The sequence below is a fragment of the Capsicum annuum genome, chromosome 5 (assembly GCF_002878395.1).
Source record: "Capsicum annuum cultivar UCD-10X-F1 chromosome 5, UCD10Xv1.1, whole genome shotgun sequence".
NCBI classification, from domain to species: domain Eukaryota; kingdom Viridiplantae; phylum Streptophyta; class Magnoliopsida; order Solanales; family Solanaceae; genus Capsicum; species Capsicum annuum.
The window spans coordinates 44,371,960-44,378,384 of record NC_061115.1 but is presented as its reverse complement, the minus strand read 5'-3'; the positions used below and the strand labels follow the sequence as shown (position 1 = coordinate 44,378,384).

Below are 6,425 nucleotides of genomic sequence, written 5' to 3'. Positions count from 1 at the left end.
AGAGTAGTCGACTGGCTATTGCCTTGTTCATGTTACATTTGGTATATTATTGGCGACTTGAGGTGATATGAATCAATCACTCTGATTGAAAAAAAAAAGGAAAAAAAGAAAATGAGCAAAACATACACATCAATTTAAATAACTGATTTCAGGAATTGTGATATAAATGGACATTTTCCCTATCAGGTCATTGAGGATGAACATTGCGGAGGAACCCTTAGGATTTCTTGGCATTGGATTCTTATGAATGTTTAATTTAGTCCATTTGGGAAGGGTTTTGTTTGGAAATGCAGTGCACTGGAGCATAAAGTGCTTTAGAAAATTGATTAACTAATATCCTATTATTAACTAATATCCTATCTATTTATGCTTGCTAGTATTAGAATGTTGCTGGTCAAAGCTGACAGTGTAAGCTCAAAAACAACTTCTAGGTTTAAAATTATAAATTGGCACTAAAATCTATTACAGTAAACTTATTTATAAGACCTTTTTCTTGGATAAATGACCACTTATATGAGTATAGTAGTTGTGGTTTCACATTTTTGGATTATTTTGTAAAGCAACCAAAGAGAATCTTTTATCCAAAGTAACATAAGATTATGCACAATCATAGATTCCTATATAATTCACTGTTAAATTATTCTCAACTATGAACAGATATAGCTTTTGTTTCTTAGTTTTCCAGTTGGGGTTACCATTTTACTATTAATTGTTTGATTCCATCAAAGTCTTGATCATCAAACTTTGTATGTTTATTCTGTTAGTTCTCCAGCCACGATTTGATGGAATTATCTTTATCTAATATAAAGATTGGAGCATTAAATATATTGTTAACTTTGATTTGCAAGATAACTTACAAGGGTGGTTATACAGATTGGTGGAGAAATGAGATGCATCTCTTTGTATGGTTCTCTTATATTGTTTCCTTTTTACTCCTAAATCTGGATTATATTTTTTGCTTCTGGATTTAAGTTGCATATACAGCCTGAACAGATCATCAACAAGAAAGAAGGTCACCTGCAATGATATCTTGTGTATAAAGCATAATAATTTCCTTAGTGTAGATAACCACTGCCCTTATTCAGTATCCTATGTCTCCTTAGAAACATCAACTTTATGAATTTTGGTGGATGATATTTTTCACTTGAGAACATAAGATAATGAGTAAAAATTTTACAGGTGCATGAGATCTTTGGGTAAGTATCCTGAACTTCCTCTATCTAATTAATGTTAAGTTGTTTGGGCATTAAGTTGATCTCTGGCAGTGTATTTTTAACTGTTAGATGTGTTGTACAGAAAGATCATTTTGGATAACTGGTTAACTGAGGAGTTATTTTGCTTCAGTTCAAGTTCTCAAATTTATTCTCTAATACATGCCAATTTGAAGTGTGCAATTATGGTTAGGAGAAAACTAGTTCTTTTCTAGATATTGCAGCACCGAATGATTTATTTGGGCTTGGTCTCAAGAAGATATTAGTCCCTAGTATTCTCCCCCGGCAAGGTGTATGGCAGATTCCTTCTCTATGTTTTTTGGTCGTGATGGGTCAGGACAAATTATTTTTGGATACAAGGGTAGCATTGACAAGGAAGAGACCCCCTTTAATATAAACCCATTACAGCAAGTGGTAATCACGCAATTAAATACCACATCAAGTTTATTTTTGTCTACTCTATCCAAATATTTTAGATTCACATAATCATATGCTCTTGTAGTAAACATTTTGCAACCCAAGTTACAATATTTTTGTAGATCAAATACGTGTTGGAACAACTCTTATTGATTCAAGTTTTACAACACTCTTTGATAGCAGAACCTTCTTTACATATCTTGCAGACCTATCCTTACAAAGCTTTCAAAGAGTGTTAGTATCCTTTTTCGATGATATTTATTAGTATACATTCTTACTCAAAGTTTAAGATTCCAACCTCTTCTTCCTCAATAGTTTCATTCTCAAGTACGAGACAAGCAATGCCCACCTGATCCAAGGATCCCTTTTTAATATTGGTATGATATGAGGTAATATATGCTAATACACACAAGTGTGTATGTATATATATATATAAACTTCCCTATTCCTTCAACCATTTATTATTTATTTATTTTTGCTTTTATCATCTTATGATTTGTATTAGACAGTCTTGATGCAAATACTAATTTGATTCCTAGTTTAAGCCTAACTATGAATGGGGGAGGAAAACTTCATGTTAATGATCAAATTATAGTCACATCCGTGCAGGTACAATCTTTCAGCAATCTTGCATAATTTTTTTTTAATTTTTGTTATTTCCTTTCCTGTCTATGTACTGAATACTTTCTCCTATTTAGAACCAACTCATGTATTGCCTGGCTGTTGTTAAGAGTCAAGATATTAATATAATTGAACGTAAGTCTTCCTAAGTGCAATAATATTTTTGTATTTTCTACTTTCACTGAATTGAACTGAAGTTTCAAGCAACATAATATGGAAATATATCTATACTTTGGCATGAAACAAAAGGAGGGGTGCATTGTAAACTCTATGAAAACAACATAGTTTACATGGAAAAGTTGGTTACACTTTTTGCATTAAAGACTTAGGTTTACTGGTCCCAAAATATGACTGGAGGAATTTGACTTAGTAAATTTATCTAGGATATACTCTATGTCAAAATTTACTACAAAAATATGTTAAAATAAACCTTGTTTCTAATTCAATTCAAAAAGTTAGCATGATAGTTGGCTATGATAATATAAGGAGAGGTGAGGATTGACGTAGATCATATAAAGAGACAACAACTTATACTCTCAATAAATATGGGAATCTCAAACTCATACACTCTCCCTTGCATCCTACCACATCAAGAATTGAAAGTTTGGAGCTCTGAATAATATAACATACGGGTGTAACATTGCATAACCCAAAAAAAGTGGTGTTAGAGACAAAAGTCGTTTTGGCTTTAATGCCCTGAAATTAAGTGGTTTTCTCTTTATGTTAGGCTTCTGATTAGAAAGAATAGTATTTTAACCTTTTTGTAGCATAAAGAGTCCCAAACCTTTTGAAATTGATGCTTTGAGTAATAAACTTTCAAGCAATAAAACCATTAAAGCTAATTTGAGAACTCTAAAAGATTAGGTTGTATATCATTGATCATTTCACAATTGTGATACCTGACTGTTGTTTCTCTTACTGGTCCTTTTTTAGAGAACTTCATACTGAATACCGCTTTGTGTTTGATCGAGAAAAAATAATCCTCGATTGGAAGAAGTTTGATTGTGAGTATTGTTTTCTCCAATAACTTATATATGGCAAAAATAATAGTTTTTTCATACTTATTGTTTGGATTGTGAGTATTTCATTTTGTTAATGCTTATTCCTGGTCCAAGTATTTTTTTTCATACTTCTTGTTTTTTTTTTTAAAATATGTTGTTCATATTTTCTAACTATCATACAACATCTGCTATTGAATGTATAGTCAACTGGTCATTAAGTTATGAATATATTTCTGTATACTGCATTCTAGACTCCATTAGAAACAAAATAGTTGTTGGGTGTTGGATTTAGAAGTTGGATGTTCCTATGCTTTTTGTTACTTTTTTATTTTGGGAACGTTGGAAAATATTTTGTATTGTAAAGGTATTTTGGATATCTCTAAATGGAGATTCCTTCATATTAATTAAGAGCGGGAGTGTGTTATAGAATTGTCCAGTGGTTGTTGCTTCTATATAGAGACGGAGAGTTGTAGTATTGTTCCAATCCTAGTAATGTGTGGCTGCTACTGAACATCGAAGCCCTCTTGTACCTTAGAACTACTGTGATATCATCAATTTTATATGGGATGACTATTGTGTCTTTAAGTCCCAACATATCCACAATATTAGTATCACATAAATACCAACATTATGATGGATGTGAAATTGATTTTCCTTATTTTCATGGACTTCTAAAGCAACTTGTTATCCCTCTGAGTACATAGTTATCTGATCGGAGATCCACCATGGTCAAAAATTTCTATTATTTTAGTCTATTACAGTAGCAAATCTGCTAGTGAGTCTTTGGAAACTTGTCCTCTAATTATTCGCTTTGGCTCTCACTTCATTACCTGGGCTCTGCCAGGTGGTTTACAAAAATGTACTAGAAATTTGAATGTTTATATCTTACATCCTAATAGCTCCAAATAATCTTTCTAATGCCATGTTCTCTACTTACTGTAATTGACATCTTTGTAGATGCATTTTAGAAATTAGATAGACTTGTGTCCCTCTCTTTCTACAATGCGTTTATACAAGTTAGGACTATATTTGCATTTATTTCTCCATTGTCTTGAAATTTTTTTCATATTGCTTATTAATTCTCAGGTTAATACTTAAGAGTATCACCCAATCTGAATGTATGCACATATAGACTCTTGTCCTTTTGTTAGATTTTATCAGTTAAGATGTTTGTTCATGCTAGCAAGCTAGAATGTTAGAGTACATTTATTGAGCAGTTTATACTTCACTTGCTCTTTTTTTTCCTGAAAATTGACATTAAAAAGTTTCATTAGTGTTTCATATGCATGTACTCCGAGCTAGGGGTCTATCAGAAATAGCCTCTCTATATTACATCGGAGATAGTGGTATGGACTCATACACTTACCCTCCCCAAACCCCACTAGATGGGAATATATTAGGTGTGTGGTTGTTGAAGATGAATGTACAATCATACAAGATGATCACTAATTCATTGTTCAATAGAAAGTGCAATGTAGGAAAAAATAAAAGGAAGTTGCATGAGATTGTTTGACATATTCACTTGCATTAAAATGTGGTGCTTTCTAGTAGTCTTTTTAATGTGGTTAGAAACTAGTAATTCAGCATTTGGATAAACGTGAAATTTAAAGTAGTCAATAAAAGTCTGGTGTTGCAATTGAAAGGAAACTAATACTTAATTTTTCATATTCACCTCATAGTTGGACTTAGTTTTCAACTCTGTGTACTTGTTTTATCCATTGGCTAAGTTAGTTATTCATTGTTGTATTGTGTTCCAATTCTTTTATTTTTTTGTATATTAAATTATATATAAATAGTTATTAATTGTCTTTCCAAAAAATTTTTCTTACAGATTTCTGAAGATTGAAGTTACAAGTGAAGATGCAAGTTTAGAGAATGCACGAGCTCATTATTATTTTGCTAAGAAAATTATGTAAACTTGACATCAAATTCTAGCTCGGGATGTTAATTGGTTAAAAATTTTTTGTTTAGGAAATATTGAAACTATTAACATGATATAGCTTAGGATATTAATTGGTTAAGTTTTTATTGCTTAGCAGATATTGAAACTATCGATATTATATTTTAGTTTGGGATGTTAATTGATTAAGTTTTTTCTATTTATCAAATATTAAAACTATATTTACCATCCTTTCACATTTTCAATAGAAATTTTATATTTAGCAATGAAATATATAAATTTTATGATTTCAGTAGCAATCTAGGACGAGTTAGATTGTTCGTCTCTAAAGGTTAATGGAGGGCGAGTTAGTCGCTCATCTCTAAAGGTTAATTTAGGATGAGGCAGTTGCTCTTCTCTAAAGATTAATCTAGGATTAGTTAAATGCTCATTATGATAAATTAATTAAGGAAGGTAGTTACTCATCTCTAAGAACATTTAGCGACTAGAAAATAACTACCTTTTAAAGATGAAAATTATCTATTATGGATGAGATATACCATCTCTAAAAGTGTTTTTGAGACCAGATATGTTACCGTCTCTAATGACATTTAACGACTAGCTAGAGTACCTCATCACAAAAGACCTTTAGCAAAGGAGGCTATAAGGATGAGTCGCAACCAACATTTTCTCATCCTAAAAGATTATTTATGACAAGAATTGGACTTTCAGGGATGAGAATTCCCTTCCATAGAGGCTATTTTTATTGTAGTGAAGCTTGTAGAGATAGGGGTAAGTGGCCAAACAAGAAGTGGGGAAGTTTAATTTCTTTCTCCACAACTAGTGCTCCCTACCTGAAATCATCAGATGACAGGTGTCAGCAGGATGGACGATAACTTTAGGGCACAAGTTGCCCAATATCAGGATAGTGGAGCTTAATAAGCTTTATCATGTCCTCCTTGTAGGTTCTGTGGTCGGTTGTATCGGGGTTTTTGTAATGAGGAGAGGGATAGGAGCTTTAAATATCGTTAGCTATTCTACATGCATAGAAATTATCCTATTGGTAAGGTAGCTTTGGGGGCAAACAGAGTTTTGATTGCCTCTTCATCTACTCCTGCACCTAGGGGTGATTCTCCTGTATCTGTTTCTGGTTCTGGTGTCAGCATAGGCCAAAATTGATTATATGCTCTTATATCCTGACAAGAGTCTAAAGCATCGCCTGATTTCATAACAAGTATGTTGCAACTCTTTTCTTATGATTTGTATTATTTACTTGATCTGATGTCTAGTCTCTAT

The 6,425-nt window shown here is 32.2% G+C and overlaps 1 pseudogene; it reads left to right on the top strand.

Moving 5' to 3' along the window:
• Positions 1-384: 384 nt before the first annotated feature.
• Positions 385-4,341, top strand: LOC107871825 (annotated as a pseudogene).
• The last annotated feature ends 2,084 nt before the right edge of the window (positions 4,342-6,425 follow it).